This window comes from Heterocephalus glaber, unplaced genomic scaffold, assembly GCF_053883595.1.
Source record: "Heterocephalus glaber isolate CG9 unplaced genomic scaffold, H.glaber_assembly_v1.0 deba00001472, whole genome shotgun sequence".
NCBI lineage: Eukaryota > Metazoa > Chordata > Mammalia > Rodentia > Bathyergidae > Heterocephalus > Heterocephalus glaber.
This window is the reverse complement of record NW_028258315.1, coordinates 77537944-77559967: the sequence shown is the minus strand read 5'-3', so window position 1 is coordinate 77559967 and position 22024 is coordinate 77537944. Positions and strand designations below refer to the sequence as shown.

The following is a 22024-nucleotide window of genomic DNA, read 5'->3' as shown; positions in this document are numbered from 1 at the left end:
AGCCTTATCTCATTTAATACTGTTTGCAACCATAGAAAGCAAAGATCATCACCCCTCTTTTATACAGGAAAGAAATTGGGAGGCAGAGAAATTAAGCTTTAAAGTAGTAGAGCCACCATGCTGCTTAACTTTAACACACCTGTGAAAAATAGTGTTCCATGGGTTACTCAAAAGACCTTCTTGGCTTTTCTATAGTGGTTGGATGTCTAGTATTTACTTTCCCAGTCTCCTTTGCAACCACAGCTGGCCAAAGGACCTGACCTATTAAGGAAATCTAAAAGGAAAATTGGTGTTGGGAGCTCTGGAGAATCTTTTGCAAACTTTTTGTAAAGTGCCAGATAGTAAATATTTTTGCCTTTGTGGGCCATACTGCCTCTAAACACCTACTCAACTCTGCTTTTATAGAGTGAAATGAGCTGTAACCATAACAACATATGAGTGTGGTTGTTTTCCAATAAAACTTTATTTAAAAAGAACAGGCAGTAGGACAGATTTGGTCTGCTGGCTATAGTTTGCTAACCTCTGGTTTAGAGCAACAGCAAGATATGGTTGAATGAAATAGTCTCTGGCTTTTTCATGTCTGTCCATCCAATATTATTGTATGCTGAACAGTTTGAATAACTTATAAAATATGCTCCACATAAAAACTTAAAGTTATGATATTTAAATATACAAATTTCATTGTATCACTATCCTGTTTAAAACACTTCCTTGCTCAATTCAAGCATCTTGTCTCCCTGAGAAGTCTATCACTCAAGGTAAGTACATTCCAACCTTAGTAATCTCTCTTCAAGTATCATGATACTTTTTCTTCTTAATATCCAGTGCCATGAGTAGTTATATTTTAATTTGTGTGTTTATTTAATGTCTGCTTTACCCATCAATGCTGGGACAATGGTTTTTGATTTCCATATATTAAGCAGTACATACAAGATATTCAATAAATATTTATAAAGTAAGTGAATAATATCATAAAAGCATCTTGCCTATTTCTAGGTATAGAATTTTAAGACAATTTAAAAATTAAACATGTAATGCATATTGTTGATCAACTGGAAAATGAGTATTTCATGAAGAAATGCAATTGAGACTAAGAAGGAATTTATACAAAGCTATTATGAGGCAAACCAAGAGCAGAGGGTCTAAGTAAGACTGACTTGGACTGTGCAGGGAGCATAAGCAGGGAGAAAGGAGCTAGGAAATTATGTCCATAACAGTGTAGTGAAATAGCATATGTAAATGGAGTCAGTAGTTTGAGGTGGAGTCTCTCATGTTCTTGTCTGTCCCATGCTGGGAAAGGTAAACAGAAACAGGTAATAAGTAGCTCAAGCTACAGAGAAAGAAGAGGGCAGAAGGGAAGTGGAGTTATACATAAACAGGGTATACTGAGGCCTGTCATACATAGGAATTGGTGGAGAAATTTGTTGTCTTTGGGAAGAAGGAAAATTTATTAGAAGACATTATTAGTATAAAACATTTTTATTCTTTCAAATATAAAGTGGAGAGTAGCTGAATTTTATGCCTGTGGGAGAATAAATATTTTAAAAATAACATGAAAGGCAGAATTCTTTTTCTCATAGAAATTACAAATTTCACATTTAAGACAAATGAAATGCATATATATTTTTTGGAAACCATATATTTTGAAAACCAGAGAGCATTTGATTTCCCTGTCCTATGAAAACTGAAAATGTTAACATATCTATGAGCAACAGCTTGGGATACCTGTGTTAGTTGGATAGTGTCCGCCCAAATTTCATCTTTCCTGCAACCTCAGGCTGTGACCTGATTTTGTAATTAGTTGAGTTGAATCATCTTGGAGTAAAGTTATTCCGTAACCCAATAAGAATCATGTCCTTGTAAAAAGAAGGGAGACACAGAAGGATGGTGGCCATATGAGGTGGAGACTGGAGTATGCCTCTGCAATGCAAGGAATACCTAGGTTATCAGTACCTGGAAGAGGCAAAGAAAGATGCTGGGTTTGGAGGGAGCTCTTCTGATACCTGACAGGAGACTTCTACCCTCCAGAATTGTGAGAGAAAAATTTCTGTTGTTTTCAACCATGTCATTTTGTGGTACTTTGTGGTGGCAGAGCTAGGGAACTAATACAGTACATAATTGTAATGTTTAGAATAAAAAAGTCAGGAAAAATTCCAAACGTTGAGAAATTAGTAAATTGGGATCCATCAGTAAAATATTTTATTTTCTACAAATTTGACAAGTATGAGGGTTGTAGCAATACATGGAAAACTTTTTGCCAAGTAAGAAATAAAAATCTCATGGCATGTGAGGAATGATTACAGTTCTATAAGAAGCATATATGGGGCCAGGGATTGAGCTCAGTGGTTCCACTGCCTGCCTTGCAAGCACAAGGTCCCGAGTTCAATCTCTGGTACCAAAAAAAAAGAAGAAAAAAAGCATATATGTATAACTGTAGAAGTTTAGAGAATGATCTTGATTCTTACAGTTGATAGACTATGGTAAAGACTTCTTATCCATGTTTCTGTTAATAGAAGAAATAAATATTTAATGTAAACACTTAAAAGTAATAAGTCACAAAAATAGTTTGACATAAAAGTCACCTTTAATGAATTAAAGTAAGATTTGAACAAATTTGTGACTTCATGAATTTTTTGTACAGTGAGATGTGGCCCTTAAAGATTATGGCTTGTGGAAGACTTCAAGATCTATAGGTTATAGTGATTCTCTTACTGCACTTTCTGGTAACTGGGGCTAAAACAGAGGAAACAACAATAAAAAAAAAGTTACAACCAAACACTTTAGGAACAAGCAAGCATTGAAGCTTATAGTTTTTCCTATGCGTTTTGTAGAATCTAAATTATAATTAATACTTCAAGCCCATAAAATGTGTGGGATTGGAGAGTTTGGTATCTGGGGAAGTATTTGCTTGGAAGTTAGGAAGCTGGTGAAAGAGCTTATTAAACTAACCCATCCCATTTAAATAACGTAGTGCACAAAATGATGAAATCTTATTAAAAGCCTCCAAGTGAGATTTCAGAGCCAAGGTCAATTTTCATTATACAACTGGAGTTGGCACTTTTCAAGGCCAGCTGATCTCTTACTTTGCACGTAAATATGGTCCTTCTGGCTTCACTAAAAATAAATGTTTGCTTTTCCTTTCTCTGCAAGGCCATTATTGGAAATTAATTTGTCATTTGGTGAGTGGCATCAATGAGTGGCAAATGTGGAAGAATTAAAATGTAACCCAACGTGATAAAGAATGCTCATATTAAAGGCCATGCTCATGTGACCTAGATTTGCCATTTTATTCATAGAACAACACAGGAAACCATTCTCTAAGTGAACCACGTATTAAGACTCAATTTACAGGATGATTTGAATTCCCTTCACTGAACTACCAGTATTTAAAGTATCACATGTTATCTAAGTTTTATAATAATATTTTTCTTCCTCAAAATTGGAAGAACATGGATGTTTTGGAGTCATGGTATCAATAGTCAAATCAACATAGTCACTCAACATTTTTCCAAGAAAAACCATCAACGAGAAAAGTAAATGATATTGTTATTATTGTAAATTTGGTTTTCTTTTCCTACTTGGGAGGAAATCTGAATGGCAATGTTTTGTAACCAGTGGAATGATCTCATCAGTTAGTCTTGTTGAACTCTTAAGATTGTCTTAGGAAATTAAAGCATAGAAAAAATAAGGCATAGGAGTAGAAGACAAAAAAAATCAAACATTTATAAACATTCAGCTTCATTTTCAAACATATATTTGAAGGTCTCAATAGGATATTAGTTGTTTCTAGATAATTTGGATGCTGAAAAATTCTTTAGAGTATGTGTACATATTCTGGGAGCCCTTGTGGGAATTGCTTGGCCCACAAGGATCTGAGGGAGGCCCATGACTAGGAAGTTTTGAATTTAAAGGTTAATAAGGCCCCTCTAGGCAGAGGGGAATCTAAGCATCCTCAAAGAGGCATTTTCTAGGTCTTGGTGTGAGAATATACATTTTATTTTTCATTCTAATATCTCTAAAAAGAAGGAGTTTTAAGTCTTTTATCTAATTTTAGACGACTGTTAAATTCAGTGTTTGCACCAGTCTGTATGCCCACCAACAATGGAGAAGGGTTCCTTTCTCCTCACACCCCGCCAGCATTTGTTATTTGGTTCATTTCTTGATAGCAGCCATTCTTTCTGGGGTGAGGTGGAATCTCAGTGTTTTCATCTGCATCTCTCCAATGACCAGGGATGTTGAACATTTTTTCTTACATTTGTTTGCTTCTTTTACTACTTTGTCTGAGAAATGTCTGTTCAAGACCTGAGGACCAGTGGAACAGGTTAGAAGATGCAGAAACAATGCCAGACACACTCAGCCATCTCATCTTCGATAAAGGAGCCAAACACCCTCACTGGAGGAAAGATGGCTTCTTTAATAAATGGTGCTGGAAAAATTGGGTTTCAACTTGCCAAAGATTAAAACTAGACCTATATCTCTCGCCATGCACCAAACTAAAATCAAAATGGATTAAAGACAAAATATTAAAATAGAAACTCTGAACCAGTTGGAACAGAGGTTAGGTAGAACCCTTGAAGACATCAGTGTAGGAAAAGATTTTATGAACAAAACCTCAGTTGCCCATGAACTAGCACAAACAATCAACAAGTGGGATCTCTTCTTATTAAAAAGCTTCTGCACAGCAAGAGAAACCACCAGCAGTGTGAAGAGACAACCCACAATGTGGGAAAAAATCTTCACCTGCTCTTCCTCAGACAAAGGTCTACTATCTCGAATCTATAAAGAACTTAAAAAGATCAGACCTCCCAAATTTAAAGACCCAATCTGAAAATGGGCATCTGAAATGAACAGACATTTCTCAGACAAAGAAGTAGAAATAACAAATAAATACATGAAAAAATGTTCAACATCACTGGTCATTCGAAAGGTGCAAATGAAAACAACGCTGAGATTCCACCTCCAGAAAGAATGGCTGCTATCATGAAATCAACCAATAACAAATGCTGGTGGGTCTGTGGGGAAAGAGGAACCCTGCTCCACTGCTGGTGGGAGTGTAGACTGGTGCAACCACTGTGGAAATCAGTATGGAGATACCTCAAAGAACTAGGACTGAAAGTCCCATTTGACCCTGCTATTCCACTGCTGGGTATCTTCCCCAAAGAATTAAAAGAATCATACCACAGTGATATATGTGCACCCATGTTCATAGCAGCACAGTTTGTGATAGCTAAAACTTGGAAACAGCCCAAATGCCCACCAACTGGAGACTGGATAAAGAAAATGTGTTTTTTTTTTTTATAAAATGGAGTACTACTATGCCATATAAAATGAGAAATTAGAGACATTTATAGCTAAATGGATGCACATTGAGGCCATACTCTTAAGTGAAATAAATAGGACACACATGTATAAATACCGAATAGTTTCTCTGGTGTGAGAAACTGAAAGTATAAATAAGGACTAAAATGTATAATAGATAATGTGAAATAGGAAGAAAAGGGGCAAAGGGGAAGGAAGTGGGAGGGCTAGGTGAAAGGATAGAAGGGAATGGGATTAATATGAGAAAATGGAAAAATAGGAACAAAATCTTTGTAAATAGAGAGGACTGGAGGGGTTGAAGGGAGGGCTGGGCAAGGGTGAAAAATAAGAACCAAGAGAGACTATGTAAAGGTGCAAATTTCCAATGATGAATGTCATTATATTGTATACCTAAAATGTACCAATGATTAGAATGAATAATCGATAATGCAAAATAGGAAGAAAAGGTCCAAAGGGGTAGGGGTGGTGGGAAGGGCAGGGGAAAGGAAAGAAGGGAAAGGGAAAATGATGAGAAATGGACAAAATGGAAATAAAGTCTTTGAAAATAGGGAAGGGTGGAGGGGGTGAAGGGAGTGCTGGGAATGGGGAAAAAACAAGAACCAAGATGCATCATGTAAAGGTACAATTCCCAATGAGAAATGTAATTGTGTTGTATACCTACAATGTACCAATAAAAGAATTTAAGACAAAAAAAAAAAGAAATGTCTGTTCATTTCAGATGCCCAGTTTTGAATTGGGTCTTTGAATTTGGGGGGTCTGATTTTTTCTCAGTTCTTTATATATTCTAGAAAGTAGTCCTTTGTCTAAGGTACAGCTGCTAAAATTTTTTTCCCATATTGTAGGTTGTCTCTTAGCTCTGTTGGTAGTTTCTCTTGCAGTGCAGAAGCTTTTTAATAAGATGAGATTCCAGTTGTTGATTCTTTGTGCTAGTTCCCGTGCTACTGAGGTTTTGTTCATAAAGTCTTTTCCTATGCCAATGTCTTCAAGAGTTCTACCTAACTTATCTTCCAATCACTGTGGAAATCAGTATGGAGATGCCTCAATGAACTAGGGCTACAGGTCCCATTTGACCTAGATATTTCCCTGCTGGATATCTTCCCAAAAGAATAAAAGAGTCATACCACAGTGATATATGTGCACCCATGTTTATAGCGGCACAGTTTGTAATAGCTAAAGCTTGGAAACAGCCCAAGTGCCCATCAACTGGAAACTGGATAAAGATGTGGCATTTTTTTTTAAATAAAATGGAGTACTACTCAGCCATAAAAATGATAATTACAGACATTTATAGCTAAATGGATGCATATTGAGGCCATATTCTTAAGTGAAATAAATAGGACACACGTGTATAAATACTGAATCATTTCTCTAGTGTGAGAAACTGATAGTGTAATTAAGGATTAAAATGATTAAAACAAATAATTGATAATTTGAAATAGGAAGAAAAGGTCCAAAGGGGCAGGGGTAGTGGGAGGGGAAGGGGAAAGGAAAGAAGGGAAAGGAAAAATTATGAGAAAAGAAAAAAAAAAAGGAAATGATGTCTATGTAAATAGGGAAGGGAGCACAAGTAATGGGGAAAAAATAAGAACTAAGGTACATCATGTACAGGTACAAGCACCCAATGATAAATGTAAATGTATTGTATACCTAAAATGTACCAATAAAAGAATTCAAGCAAAAAAAAATTCATAGTGTTATTTTCTTCTATTTCCCAGTAGGCTAGAATGTCCCAAAATAAAAAGATTTGGGGAAGGAGACTGATAAAATGCAAAGATAAAGGGAAGGCCAGATTGTATCTGGCCAGTCGCCTGGTTGTGATGGCCTCACGAGTTATTTTTTCTATTTAAAGATGCACCTATGTTGTGCTACCTTCTGCAAATGCAACCAGCTGGGACTTTAGGCATAGATCTCCTTTTGAGGGGTGCTTTTATTTATGGCAGGCAGAGATTATTTGGAACAAACGATGTTCAGGCTTTATATATTCTTCCAGGTCATGTTTGGAGCATGAAAATCAGGCCATTTCCTGTAAATATTTTGTAATTTTAATATTTTCCTTTATTGGCAAATTTCTAGAAAGGATGATACACATTTTAATATTTAAGCACTATTAATTTCAAGTCTGAAAATTCCAAATCAGGTTATTGAAAGCCAAGTTACATATGATTTTTAGGCTCTTTCGGAGGTCTATGGAAACCTGGTGTATCTAACAGCCTATATAGAGACTAAAGGCTGTACATATATTCCTGACTATGAAGTAGATTGTAAGTGAGATGTTATTACCCATAAGACTTGGTTCCACCTCAGAGGTTATAATTCTCCTTGGGAGAAGAGGGGAAGGGGATGAAAAAAGAATTAACATGTGTTTTGTGCATGTACCAACTCCCCATGACAAATGTAATCAGTATGTATGTATTGCAAACATGTACTAATAAAATTTTTTAAAAATAGACAAATAGAAATTTCCCAGAGAAGTATATCCTGCCATTAAATCAAACTTAAGAAGCTTCCTGTTCTCTTACTCAAAATAATTATTTTTTTAGTATGGGAAATAGAACCCAGAGGCGCTCTACCATTGAACTATATCCACAGCCCTTTTTAAATTTTATTTAGAGATAGGGTGTCTCTAAGCTGCCCAGGCTGGCCTCAAACTTGAGATCCTCCTGCCTCCTGAGTACGGGTTTATAGATATGCACCATCCAGTCCGGCTTCTAAGCAATTCTTGAACCGCAGGCTCTTTTCACTTATTTTCTTAGATCTATTCCTCACAATAAGTAAGTAGTGTGGATTCACTGGATGCTTCTGTCCAGTGAACTGTGTATCTCTAGTACTAGTGAACACTACAGATATCCTGCAGAGTATCTGAAAATAAACAGCTGTCAAAATATGCCATACGAAACAAAACATCAGCGCCATACTATCCTGCCAACAATTTGCAGTTAGTTTTTAATATATAAAAAAACTGATTTTTGTGTTTTAATTATCTAGCCTATTACTTCTCCCCTTAACTTGTTGATTGCAGATAGTAGTTGTTTGCAGGTTCTGTAGCATATTGTACATAATCAGTTGAAATTCCTAACATACAGTGTGAGAGTGTTAGCTTGAGAAACCTCTACATCCCCTCACCTTAAAAAAAATCTACTTTGAGTAGTGAGGGATTTCACATTTAGCATTAGCTAGTCTTACCCCAAATCATAATGAAGATGATGCCAATGAACATTTATTAGGGTATGTACCAAACAGTGGGGTTTCCAGGCATTATTTTATATAATCCTTCCTCCAGCCTTGAGAAGACTGAATAATATCTCCAACACAAGCAGAGAATTGCAGATCTAATTGTTATTTATTTTACTCTAAAATGTAAATGTCACAGAATTTAGAACTCCTGAGTAATGAAACTAGATTAAAGTTCAAGAAAATGTGTGGTGAACGATCACTCACAGAACTACTTGCTCTTCTAGTCTGTTCTGTGATTTTCTGCACAGATGTTGGGTGTCCAGGGTGCTGTGGCAAATTTTAATTTGTGCCAAATACTGAGGAAATGTGAGAGAGCCACTTCTGAGCTAATTTTGGTAAATCAGGACACATTTTCATAGTGAATAATCACCACATTAAACTAATTTTAATTTGCTCTCTGTTCCCTTGTTCTACCCTTCTTTACCAACTGATGCACTGTTTGCCTTTTAAATTTGGATAGTGATTTCACTTATTAGCTTAATTTAATACTTCCAAGGGCATTAGTCCTATTTCAACTGGAATGCCTATGCATGCTATTAATGTATATGCAGAGCACTCTTCTAACTATAGGCATTATTTCATTTGATAGTCACAGCAACCCCACAAGGTAGATGCTATTATTATTTCTGTTTTGCAGATGAGAAAACAGAGTCTCACTTAAATAACTGGCCCAAAGTCACAAGTCTAGTAAAATGTGGATGATCTGTATGTAAAATAAATTTTGCTTAACTTGATTCTGAAACCTATACTCTGTGCGGTTTATATCTTTGAAAGCTATGCATGTGTGTAGTTCCTGTGCCTCTGGTTGTTTCTTGTTCACAGCATCTTGTTTTTCTTCTCATGGTCTCGATATTTTCTCTCATGTCTCTGGTGATATCTTTAGAATTGTTATTTGCTTGCACAGTGTGTTTCTCCTAGTTTGCTCTTTTCTGATTGTGTTTATTTTCTCTAGCATTCATGCTATAGCAGAGATTCCTAGCTGTGAGTATGAGCAGAATTACCTAGGGAGCTCTCAAAAAATACTGATGGTTCTTCACTCAGATAATCAAATCCAAATGTCATCTACTGGAGCATATCTTTTCCAAAAGCTTACAGTTAATTTTATGTTCAGATTGGGGCAATCCTTGGATGTCTACATGTCTATATTTAAGAGTGGGAGACTAAGGCCCAGATGGCTTAATTGATACATTCTTTACAACATTTAAACAATAAATAGTATCAGTTTACACAAAATCTTTCAGAAATAAAGGATAGCCCCATTGAACTCACTCAGTATCACCCTGATACAAAAGTAATATAGAATGATTAAAAATACATATTTACAAGAAGACAAAATGCATGCCATGCATACATATGTAAATATATTCATATCCCTATGAGCACAGACCCAAAGATTCTTAATGAAATACTAACCAATGAGCTCTAGGAATGCAAGGTTGTCAATGTAATGCACCATAGTAACAAAGTAAATGAGAAATAATATTTCAATAGATGTAGAAAAATTTTTGAAAAAATTCAATATCCATTTATGATAACATTTTTCATCAAATTAGGAATTTCTTCAATCTGGTAAAGGCCATATATAAAAAACCCATAGCTACCATCATATTTAATATTGAAAGATTACTCCCTAAGGATTGGAGACAAAGCAGAGATGCAGACTCTCCCCATTGTACTACGAATCTCATATCTACAGTAAGGTAATAAAGGAAATAAAAGACATAAGGATTGGAAAGGAGGTAAGGCTATCTCTGTCCATGTACGCCATAAATGATTATGTAGAATATGCTAAGATATCTGCAAACAGCTTTTACCTACAATTGTTAAGTTAATTTGGAGGAGGTCACAGGCTACAAGATCAGTATATAAAAATCATATTTTTTATATATTAAAAACTAACTGCAAGTTGTTGGTAGTATAGTAAGATTGGCTGATGTTTAGTTTCAGTATGGCATAGTTTGTTTAGTTGTTTCTCAGGACAACCCAACATCAGTATTTTATATCTGTATTCTTAGATTATTCCAGAAGAATTTTCCAATCTTCAGCCTAGAGGCAAATGTTTGGCTTCCAGAGTGCTGAAGGCTGGGCATTTCAACATTCAGTAAGTACATGTTTTCTTAATCCCTGTTTTTGGCTCTAAGACTACACTGTCAACTGTGCTTGGTGTTCCCAGTAGAAAGACCTTCCAGTTAATCTCTCCAGAGAATAAATTTATAGGCTTTCTAAAGCAAAGGAAGAGTTTTGTCTCAGTGGTGTGGAATGGTGGAAAGGTTCTGAGACTAATTTATTCTTGAGGCCCAAGAATAGGGTGAGGCAGGCTGCCTGGGGAAGTAGGCGTGACCTGTTAATGACAACAATCCCAGGACGAGAGCGAAGAACAGTTCCCAAAGTCCCCAGACGAGACCTGACACCAGCCTGAGGAGTGGAAATAAAAAAGGACAGCTTTTCCTTACCTGTTCTCTCACTGTAGCCTGCTTGAATCCTGTCCTTATTTTCCCACTTTCCAAACTCTGCATGCAGATCCTGTTTCTTTTCCTACCTTTAATAAATATAAAACCTTGCTACCATTTGCACTTGTCCTGACAAATTCCTTACTCAGGACAGAAAAAAACTATAAATCCCTTCTAGAAGGAGATTCCAGCACCCCCAAACCCAGTAACATTCTCACACATCTTCACTCAATCCTGCTGCCAGTCTCTGAGTCATTTGAAGATTTTATAGTAGATTAACTTGGGTCTCAGTGTTTTCTGATTCTAGCTTAGGATTCAGGTATGCTATACTGATTATTGCTTCTTGTTTTCTTTGTAACTTAAGAAACTGTTATTGCTGTCCTCTAATTTTGTTTCCCCTACCCTTGTATTTCTTTTTAAGAACCTCATTTTTTGATTGGATCTTTTATTGGGGAAATGGCCTAATTTTTTTTGAGTTCTTTATATATTCTAGATATTAATCCTTTGTCCAAAGTAGCTGGTAAATATTTTTTCCCATTCTGTAGGTTGTCTCTGTACTCCTGATTGTTTCCTTTACTGTACAGAAGCTTTTTAATTTGATGTAATCCCATTTGTTTCTTGATGTTGTTTCTTGTGCAATTGGCATTCTGTTCAGAAACTGTCTACAGCCATGATTGTAAGAGTTTTATGCATCTTATCTTCCAGTAGGCTAAGTATTTGTTTCAATATTTAGATCTTTGAGCCATTTTAATTTTATTTTAGTACACGGAGAGAGATATGGATCTAGTTTCAATCTTCTGCATGTGTATAGCCAGTTTTCCCAGAACAATTTCCTAAAGAGGCTATCTTTCATCCAATGTATGTTTTTGGCCCCTTTGTTAAAGATCAGGTGACTATGTCTGGGGTTGTTTCTGTGTTATCTGTTCTATTCCATTGGTCCTCATGTCTGTTTTTGTGCTGTTTTTGTACCATGCTGTTTTTGTTACTGTAGCTTTGTTATGTAACTTGGAACTCAGGAATGTGATGTCTATTGCTTTTGCTATTCTGGTTCCATATGAATTTTAGGACTGTTTTTTCTAGTTCTGCCAGGAATGTTGTTGGTATTTTTTTGGGGATAAAAAGAAAAAGACAGGGTTGGGGATTTAGCTCAGTGGTTCTGCAGCCTGCCTTGTAAGCACAAGGTCCCAAGTTTGATCCCCGGTACCAAAAAAAAAGAAAAAGAAAGAAAGAAAAAGACAGCTGAAATAAGTACACACTTCTCAGAAGTACAAATGACCAATAAATGTATAGAAAAGGTTTAACATTGCTACTCATTAGAGAAATGAAAATTAAAACAATATAGATTTAATCTTATTCCAGAAAGAATGGCAATCATCATGAAATCAAATAAAAACAAATGCTGGTGAGGCTACAGTGGGAAAAGGAACCCTTCTGCATTGTTGGTGGGAATGTAAACTACAACCATTATGGAAATAAGTATGGAGATTCTTTAAAAATCTTAAAATAGAAATTTCATTTGACCCAGCTATTCTTCTCTTAGGTATCTTCCTTTAGGAGTTGAAGACCTCATACTACAGTGATATATGCATAACCATGTTTATAGTAGCACAATTCAAAATAACTAAGTCATGGAAGCAGGCTGTATATCCAACAGATGAATGGATTAAGAAAACGTGGTATTACAAACAATGGAGTACTGCTTTGCTATAAAGAAGGATAAACTTAAGTCATCTGTAGGAAAATGGATGCACCTTGAATCCATAATTTTAAGTGAAATAAATCAAGACACACAAGCTTAAAAATCATATTGTTTGTCTTACACGAGAAACCAAAGTACAAGTAAGTCAAAGAACAAAATAAAAGATGGACAATAGGAAATAGGGAGATAGATCTTTGGCAAGTAGGAATGGACTAAGAAATGGAGGAGGAAGAAGGGAGGAGGGGAAGAGGAAGTAAAAAGAAATAAGATGTGTCATGTGTGAACCAAGTACCCACAATAAATATTTCATAATATACCCCAAACATGTACTAATGCAATAAAAAATTTAAAAAAAAATAAGTCCCATTGCCATATTTTCTATAAATTACTAAATAAATAATTCATGTGAAATTGAAATATCAAGATCACTGGCTAATTTAAAGGAATGACTTATTTTATAAAATATTTTTATAGCTCATGATATTTTATTATAATACATATACTTAAAGGAAGAATAATTGAATATCTTATTTGTAGAACTTGCTTTACATAGGACATCCCACCTTAGACTAGTTTTGTTATCTTCATTTAAAAACTCCATTTAAAAATAAATAAGCAGTTTTGCTCAGTATCAGTGTGATACTTTTCATTTAAATCTAACTTGCATATAAACCAAGCATGTATGCCTTCTGGTTATTCAAAAGAATTTTGGGTCACTATAGCCATGGACTTGAGAAACTAAAAACAACATTTTACATGCAGTCCTTATTAATTCAACAAACCTCAATCAAGTACTTACAATGAGAGAGGCACTGTTCCTACTGTTGAAGTGAGGAAAGTGAACAAAAGAGACCCAAATGTCTGTCCCTCTGAGGATTCCATCCCAGTCAGTAGATTTCTGATGTTAAATCAAACATAAAGAGAGAAAAAATAACTCTCAGTGAATTATTTAGAATATGGAGCCGGTGTTCATATTTAGAGATATTTCTTATTATACTTTTATCTGTATTTGTGACTTTGTAGTTGATATGATTAGCACATAGGATTCTGAGGTAATTAGGCTGTCGTTTTTTCACGATAACATTTCTAACTGAAGATGATTTTAGACAAATTTCTGAGATATGTACTCTATGGTAAAGTAAGTCAAAGTGAGAACTGAAGCAGAGTGAGACTATGAGGAGGACAATAAAATGAAGCTAAAAGGGGCCCCAATATATGAAATACATGTAGTAAAGTCCCATTGTTTGTAAGGATACATTAAACATACATTTTTCCCGTGTTTTCTGCAGCCATCTTAAAAATAAAAATATCTATTGTCATAAATAAAAAATAATCAGTGAATTAAGGCATATAAAATTACAAAAATTTATCCCATGAATCTTTATGAGAAGATCTTTGTTGAGAAATACAGCAGAAATCACCCTTTAAAAAAAAATAGAACCAGGAGTTGAACAATTGGACAATTTCTTTTACGTGGAATATGGTCTAATAATATTAACCTAACTTATTGAGTTGTTATGCAGAAGTATAAATTTAGAAAATCTCTCTCTATATATTTATTTGAAAAGAAGTCATTTTTTTATTTTCCATGAAGTTATGATAAAGCCACTAACATTTGTAGCTTACAAAATACTTTCATGTGTATTCTCTTCTAAGACAATTTCCAGGAAGATATCATGATCATCTTCATTTTAACCTGGAGTCGTACATGCTAAGTAACTTACCCTAGATCTTCTAGCCATGAAATGAGAAAATCAATTTAGAATAGTTTTAATCTCTAGCAATGAAAGATAAAATTTGAAAAAAGTTTTTTCATCACTAAATCTTATCTTCTTAGCAACATACCATTCTCACTATTTTGCCATATCTAGATGACTAAGAAAATGCTAACATATACAGTTTTTGAAAATGTCTAAGTTACAACATTGTTACAAATTACAAAGAGCATAAAGCACACTAATATTAATTGTAGAGATGAGTGAAATTTTCATATGTACATACCTATGTAGCAACCATCCAAATCAAGATACAGAATATTTCAAGCACCCTAGATGTTTCCTTTGTGCCCCTGTTGTTCACCACTCATTCTCCTAAAGATATTCAAATTTCTTATTCATTTGTTGATTAGTTTCATAAGTATTTTCAACTTCATGTCAATCAAATTATATTGACAAATTCATCTATGATGTGTGTAGCACTAGTTAGTTTCTCTTCATTTTTTAGAAAACAGCTTTATTGACCTACCATAAAATTTATACAATTAAATTATACAGCTTGGCAATTTATTATATTCAGAATTGTGTAATTATTACCAATATTTAATTTTAAAAACATTTTTAACATCCCTAAAAGAAATCTTATAGAAATTAGTAGTTACTCCCATTCTTATTTTCCTTCCCCACTGCAAACCTATCTTTCCCTCAGGCAACCACTATTCTACTTTTTGCCTTTATGGATTGGCCTACCTTGAGTAGTTCACATTCATGGTAGTATACATTATGTAGTTTGGGGGGCTGGCTTCTTTAATTTAGTATAATGCTTGCGAGGTTCATCTGTATTTCATTCTTTTTTATTGCTGAATAATGTTTCACTTTCTGAATGTACCACATTTGTTTATACATTCATCAGCTGATGGACATTTGGGTTATTTCTACTTTTTAGCCATTATTTTAAAAAGTTACCATGAATGTTCTCATTCAGATTTTTGTGTAGACATATGTTCTCCTTTCTCTATGGTATAAACCTAGGAGTAAAATTGCTGTGTCATCATCTATATTTAGCATTTTGAGGAAATGCCAAGCACATTTTGCAGTGGCTGCTTCATTGCACAGTCCTACAAGCAGGCTGTGAGCGTATTGACTTCTCCATAGCCTCACCAACACCATCTATTGTCTGTGTTTTTTATTATAGCCATCTAAGTGGGTATGTGATAATATCTCATTTTGGCTTTGATTTACATTTCCCTAATGACTAATGATCCTGAGCATTTTCCCTCATTTGTATATCTTTGGGAAAATATTGAAATCATTTTGCTATTTTAAAAATTGGGTTATTTTTTACTTGTTGTTGAGATGTAAATTTCTTTGTATATTTGAGATTAAGATCTCTCTTGGGTACAAATTGAGTATCTCTTATTTGAAATTTTTGGGATTAGAAGTGATTTAGATTTCAGATTTTGGGGGATTTTGAAATGTTTGCATGTACATTTTGAGATAACTTGGAAGTAGGATTTAAATTCAAACATGCAATAACCTGAAAGTGATTTTATACATTTTTAGTATGCCTATGATTAGTCTGTGACTCATTACATGAAGTGAGATGTGGAATTTTCCAACATCATGTTGGTGCTCCAGAAGTTTTGGATTTTGTAGCATTTTGATTTAGGTATGTTTACTCTGTACATGATTTACAAATTTTTCTCCCTATCTATGGGTTGTCCTTTCATTTTTTTTCTTCATAGAATCTTTAAAGCACAAAATTTTTAATCCAGTTTGTCTGTCTTTTCATTTGTTGGTATGCTTTTGGTGTTATATCTAATTAAACATTGCTCAATCATAGGTCATAAAGACTTACTTCAACGTCTCCCTCTAGCAGTTTTACAGTTTGTCTCACTGCCATTATAATTAGGTACATTTCCTATTTTGAATTAATTTTTGTGTAAGATGTGTAGAGGTCCAAATTATCTTTTGCATATAGATATCAAAATTTCTAAACAACATTTATTGGTAAGGCAATTCTTTTTCTATTAAACTATTTGGCATCCTTAGGGAAAAAAATCAATTGATAATAAATACAAAGGTTTATGTGAAGGTTCATCTTTGGAATCTCAATTTTATTCCGTTGCTTTTTATGTAAAATGCAAGTACTACACTCTCTTGATTACTAAAGCTTTGTTCAAGGTTTTGAAATCAGGACGTATCTTTCAACTTTCTTTTTTTGCAAGATTCTTTTAGCTATTCTCAATCCCCTGTATTTTATATGAACTGTGAGATCAGGTTTTTTTAGTTTTAAACTAAGGCAGCTGGGATTTTGATAGGGTTTGCATTAAACCTGTACATCAATTTGGGGGATATTTCCATTTTTAAAATGTTAAGCCTTCTGATATATGAACATAGGGTATCTTTATATTTATTTGGATCTTTGTTCTATAGTTTTCACTATTTGTGTCTTTGAGTTCTTTGTTTGTATTTGTTCCTAAGCATTCCTTTCATTCCTTTTGGGATTGTTTTCTTAATTTCATTTTTGGATTGTTCACTGCTATTGTATAGGAGTACCTTTTAAAATATTTAACTGTATCCTACTCCATTGATAAGCTTGTTCATAAATAGTTTTTTTAATTCAGAATAATATTCCATTGTTACTTTCTTTCTTTCTGAAGGACATAACATTCTTCCATTGTTTGGGTATTCTGAATAATGCTGCTGTGAACATTCTTAAACATACTTTTTGGTGGACACAGGTACTCATTTGTATTGAATATATATCTCTAAGTGACGTCTCTAGGTCATGCCATAGGTGTATATTTAGCTTTAGTAAATATTGTAAGTCACTTTAGGCAATCTGCTTTTGTATCTGTACTTTGGCTACATCAATTGTTTGAAATAATTCACTATGACTTTTATTTATCAGTGGATGATTGTTATTTATCAAAATAGAAAAGTGGAAAAAACATCTTTGAGTCTGAAATTGTTAGGAGGGTAAAAGAAAAAATCAGAATAAGGGGAGGAGAATATGTAGCTTAGATTTTTTCCCAATATAAACTATAGAAAATAAAATAGAAAGCATCTTTTTTAGTGTAAGAAGGAGTAAATGAACATCATGGACATGGTTAAAACAGACCTACTAGACTGAGTCCTTCCTAACCAACTTGTTTTAGAGGAAATTTTTTCCTCTATTTTGTACCAAAGTCTCACCTGAAATGTAGTCTTCAGATGCTGCATGAAAAGTAGTTAAAATAGAGAATAGTTTCACTCAAATGTAAAGAAATAAGTTGAAACAAGTAATTTAAAAACTATTTTTCCTACTTTGTACTTCTTATATGATCAAAAGAGTCAGAAAAATATTTAAAAGATTCTGTTATTAACCAATGAATGGTGATGAGGTTCTCTTTTTGCTTGGACAAAATCCTAGCCCATTTGCAGGAAATTTGAATAGGTTGGCCAAATTCTTTTTACATGGGAAGATAAAGAAGAAATCATGAAAAAATGTTTAAATTTTAATTTAGCTAAAAATAGAAAAAACTATATATTTCAACATTGGCAGAATTTTGTCTCTTAATGAGAAATGAAAAGGAAGCCAAATTTGAAGAAAAATTGTTAAGCATATTTAAAGTTTGAGTGATTTGTTTTGTGGGCACTTTGTAGAACATTTTGATTTAGTATTTTTGGGTATAGATGATGGATTATAAAGTTCTGTCTTTTAAAAGTCAACACAGTTAACCTGAAAGTTAAAAAAGTTTTTAATTTTAATGGCATTTTTTGATTAACACCACTTTTATTCCTGATTTCTTGCTGTATTTTTGACACTTCTTTTTCTAACATTTTCTTTGATTACTTTTTCCATGTTATCTCCATGTTTTGCTGCCCTTCTGATTTCCCAACAACTTCTTTGGGCTCTTCTACCTGGAACTGGTAAAAATCCCTGGCTTTGGAATTCTATTTTTAAAGTACAACTTCCATTCATCTCTTTCTTTGTGAGCTTTATAGAACTTGTACTTTTTCCTCACTGAAAAACTTCTCTCCTTTATTTTCTACTCCTCAATTATACACCAACGCTTGCTGCTTGTCAGTTATAATTATTTTAAGATATTATAATTAATGTTCTTGATAGGAACACAGAAATACTCCCTCCTTTGACTTCCTGTTTGTAAGATTTGCTAATTTTCAAACTTTTGGTGAACACCCCAAACCATTCATTTATCAGTCACTCTTGGAGTCTGAATTTTCATGGAGTCAGTCACACAATCATTCTGATTGGCAGGGGATTCCAGGAAGAGGTCACATGACTTTTCCAATTGTCTTTGAACATAGACCCTCAGTGTTCTCCAAGAATCATGACCTATTTGACACCTCCTTGATCTCCAACAGGGGCTGTTACAACCTGTCAATTTTACCTATGTGCTTTTCCCAAAGAGGGAGATTAGTTACCTTGCCTCCTATCTTTCCTAAAATCTTTCCACTTACGCTCTTGTTTTTTCCCTTCTCTCTTTGTCCTTTGTTCCCTCAAAGGTCAATTCATCTGTGTGTTGCATATCCTGATCCACTACTTACCATTCTCCCATGATCAATTTCTTTAATTCACTTGTCCCTTTTTCTCAAGAAATAGTCTCTTCTGTAAAATTGTGGTCCTTAACTGGAAGAGATTTTACCTCCTAAGGTATTTTTTCAATGTCCAGAAAGATATTTTGGGTTTTCATAACTGGCTGGAGGGGTACTACTGGCATCTATTAGTGAGAGGCCAGGGAAGCTGTTCAATAGCTTTTAATGGACAGAGAAGACCCCTAAAATAAAAAAAATTATCCAGGCCCAGATGCCTACAGGGCCATGGTAGAAGAGCCTTGCTCTAAATTTAAATCCGTCCAAATTTTGCCTCTCCAAGAATTTTAAATACTGTGTTTTAGTGGCCATGCTTACTTTTTTGAGTTCATCTTTCTTTTACTTTTTCCTTATAAATTTGTAGAACAGAAGAAATTTGATGGCTTAATTTCATTATTTTCTATTCATTTTGCTGAAAAAGTATATAATGATGAAAATTTTTTATCTACTAGAAATTATTAGTGTTTAGAAGGTTCAGCTTTCTCCCTGAGCATTTTGCAATGACCTTGGAAATAAATAAAGCAGATGAGAACACTTTTATCTTCCCAAATTGTAGTTTGATTCTTGGCAACAACAGTCAACAACTTGAGCTTAGATATTAATTTAAATGTTTCCTTTGTTATGGTGGATGAAGAATTATATTTGGTGATTTTTTTCTATTTTTGCTGAGAAATCTGCAACAATAGCTTTCTGAAACTAATATTCTTTAAGATACATTTGAAATCCAATTATGAAAAATAATTTTTATGATCTATTAGTACTTTTAGCAAAAATAGAATAAATTAAAAAATAACTTCCTAATATAGCTAGGGCCAACTCGCTAGGCTCTGTGGTGGGTGTAGCACTTCACAGGAGGCTGCCATGCTCCTTGGAGACAGCAGAAGCTGCGCCTTCCATAGAGAACTTGCCACCGACATTGGTTCCCAGTCTTTTCAGAGTGTTTAATAGACTATTTTTAAAACATGACAAAGCACATTTCTAGTAAAATGGGAAATAACCCTAACTTCTCCTCCCCTGTCACTTGCCTAGCCAGTTGGAGGAGTTGCTTGAAATCTTTGAATCAAAATAGAATTCTTAATTCTGTTCCTGGAGGAAAAATGATCAACCGTCACAGGGCAAAACCCTGGATAAAGGCCTTTATGTGGATGATAAATAGTGGCTCCTAAGATTGCATTTTTCTTTCACAAATTTAAAAAACCCCACACAACTTTTGGATCTATCCAGTTACTACTGTCATGCATATCAAACTCTGCAATGAAAATGAAGCTGTGACAAAGACAAGGGCTTTCAGTTTATATATATATATATTTATATATATATATATATTTTTGGTCCCAGGGATCGAACTCGGGACCTTGCGCTTGCAAGGCAGGCACTGAAACCACTGAGCTAAATCCCTGGCCCTTTCAGTTTATATTTTGAAACATTTAATGAAGATTGCTACAGTGGTTTTTTAGAAATTAATTGTTAAGCTTTCCAATATGGCTGACTAGAGGAGGAGTTGTGCCAGAGGTGCTCAGAGAGGACTTACTGAAGCTACAGGGACAGATTCCAAATCACTTGAATTAAATAGCTGAAGGGATAAATGCTGCCTCTGGACAAATAAAGCTGAAAATTCATCACAGGAAGGCAATGTCTTAGTAAAAACATCTTTATATTGCTTACAAGATCTCCTCATCTACTTGACCTTAACACTTAGTACCAAAAAAGGAAAAATAAAATAAAAACAAAGCAAATTTTAAAAGACACACATAAGGGCATGAGGAAAAACAAGGCAGCCAAAGACCTCCAAGTTCTTCCAACTCTGCTGAGGCAGATCCAGCAGGCACTAATGGAAAGAAAGGCAAATGCCAGGTGGTGGAGCTTTTCAAATTGATTAAAGAAGAGTTTAAGAAACTTGGTGAGTTTGAAGAGGACATGACCCAAAAGTGTATAAAATTATCAAAGAAAATGGCCTATACGGATTTGGGGGAAACAAAAAATTGGGAGAGCTGACCAGTGCACTTCAAAATATGAATGACAAATTTACCAAAGATACAGAATGCACAAAAAGGTATCAGACAGATATACCAGATATAAAAAATTGGTTAGAGTTCATAAATTGCAGAAATGATTAATGTAATGACTGAGGTTTTGAAATAGAGGACAAAATGGTAAATTACAATGAATTACTAAATGAAGCCTAAAGAAAGATAAGAGAACAAGAAAATTTTATTCAATGGCTACTAGAGGACACTAAGAAGACCAACCTAAGGTTATTTGGAACATAGCACACATGGAATAATACATTTGTTCAGAGAAATTATAATAGAAAACTTCCCAAATATAAGAAGAGTTCAATGTACAAGTAAGTTGAAAAAGAAGCTCCCCATGACATGTAATTAGGATACCAGATGCCCAACAAAAAAAATCTAGAATTTTAAAGGATGTCAGAGAAAAGAAAAAAAATCATATATAAAAGCAAACCCATTAGAATTACAGTAGACTTTTCAACACAAACTTTAAAGGCCAGATGACCTGGAAGTGAAGTACTTCAAGCCCTAAAACCAAACAACTTCCAAACCAGATTAACAAATCTGGCAAAACTTTCCTTCAAAATAGGTGGAGAAATGAGGACATTCCATGAAAAATAACAACTCAAGAGATTTTTGAATACCAAACCAGCACTTCAGAAAATACTCAAGAATATTCTAGACAGATACAAAGCCAACAAAGCCAAAAATCCAAATGTAATGAATACAACAAGCAAGCTGAGTAGATAAAACAAAACAAAAAGGAAAACAAAGAAGTCCTCAAGAGAGAACGAATGCAGTGACAGGAATTAATGAACACCCCTCAGTAATAACTCTCAATGTAAATGGCCTCAACTCCTCAATTAAAAGACACAGATTGGCAGACTGAACAAAAGCCAGAATCCAACAGTCTGTTGCATTCGAGAAATTCATCTACTCCAAAAATAAATTCATAGACTAAAAATCAAAGGATACAAAACAATATTTCATCTACTA

The 22024-nt window shown here is 34.3% G+C and overlaps 1 long non-coding RNA gene across 2 annotated transcripts in view; it reads left to right on the top strand.

Annotated features, from left to right (window-relative positions):
* The window catches only part of LOC110344500 (uncharacterized), a 92508-nt gene that overhangs the window by 22858 nt on the left and 47626 nt on the right, over positions 1–22024 (top strand). For both annotated transcript variants that reach the window (XR_015439174.1, XR_015439173.1), the window contains exon 4: positions 10569–10654. This is a non-coding gene — a long non-coding RNA (uncharacterized LOC110344500). The remainder of the gene's footprint in view (positions 1–10568; positions 10655–22024) is intronic.